Source organism: Muntiacus reevesi, chromosome 9 (genome assembly GCF_963930625.1).
Source record: "Muntiacus reevesi chromosome 9, mMunRee1.1, whole genome shotgun sequence".
Taxonomy (NCBI): Eukaryota; Metazoa; Chordata; class Mammalia; order Artiodactyla; family Cervidae; genus Muntiacus; species Muntiacus reevesi.
In genome coordinates, this window is record NC_089257.1 from 62,988,913 (window position 1) to 62,990,034 (window position 1,122).

The following is a 1,122-nucleotide window of genomic DNA, read 5'->3' on the forward strand; positions in this document are numbered from 1 at the left end:
CAGTTTGGGGTTTCTATTTTTGGCTAATTGGAAGTTGGGGTCCAGTTTTATTACTTGCCAGCTGAGCCTCAGTCTCCTTGTGTCTGAAACGTCCCCTGCCTTGGTGAGATGCTGGGTGTAAGAAGTCTAGGAATGTCTGGTGTATTCATAGGCATTCAGGTTGTATTAGTGCTGATAGTACTTCTCCTTCCCGAAGAAGGTGCAAAGATGGCCCTCTAATACTGGAATCGTTACCGGGGCCTTCCCTGTACTGATGACCTTGGCAGTGATTCTGGTACCACTCAATGTCATCACATTCCCTTACCCAGGTCCCTCCACCCCAGGTTAACACGTATATCCAGGTGAAATCTGTTTCAAATTACAAGGCCAACCTTAAAGAGGAAAAGCACAGGGCTTCCCTGGTAGCTCAGTGGTAAAGAATCCCCCTGCCAATGCAGGCGACATGGGTTCAACCCCTGATCTGGGAAGATCTCACATGCTGTGAAGCAGCTAAGCCTGCGCACCACAACTGCTGCGCCTGGGCTCTAGAACCCAGGAGCACAACTACTGAGCCCATGTGCGGAAACGCCTGACGCCCACGTGCACTAGAACCTGCGCTCTACAAGGGAAGCCATTGCAACAAGAAGCCTGCGCACCACTGCTAGAGAGTAACCCCTGCTCACCACAGCTAGAGAAAAGCCAGTGAAGCAACAAAGATAAAGCCCAGCCAAAAATAAATAAATAAGAATTTAAAAATAGTCCACATTAAAAAAAAAAATCTAAAACAGAAAGCACAAAACGACTCACTGATGTATATGGGCACAATGAGCCATGCATGGTGGGTCATGCTGTCTGGAGGGATGGGAGGATGGGCGTGGGGTGGGGATGGGGGAGGGAGGAAGTTTAGGCTTACATCCCAGGAATGACTACCCATGTGCATTTCATATTGTCCATCTTAAGTTATTTGAACATAGTTTAACCAAGCACTCAAGCCTCCTTTCCAGCTGCTGGGCATAAGGCAGGCTGGGAAGGAATTGGGAATGTGTGTGTCTGTGTGCTTGTATTTGTGGATTCTATCATTCCACATGTTTTTCCCATATCCCTCTCTTAAATGGGTTCACCTAAGACTGCATCTCAAAGGGT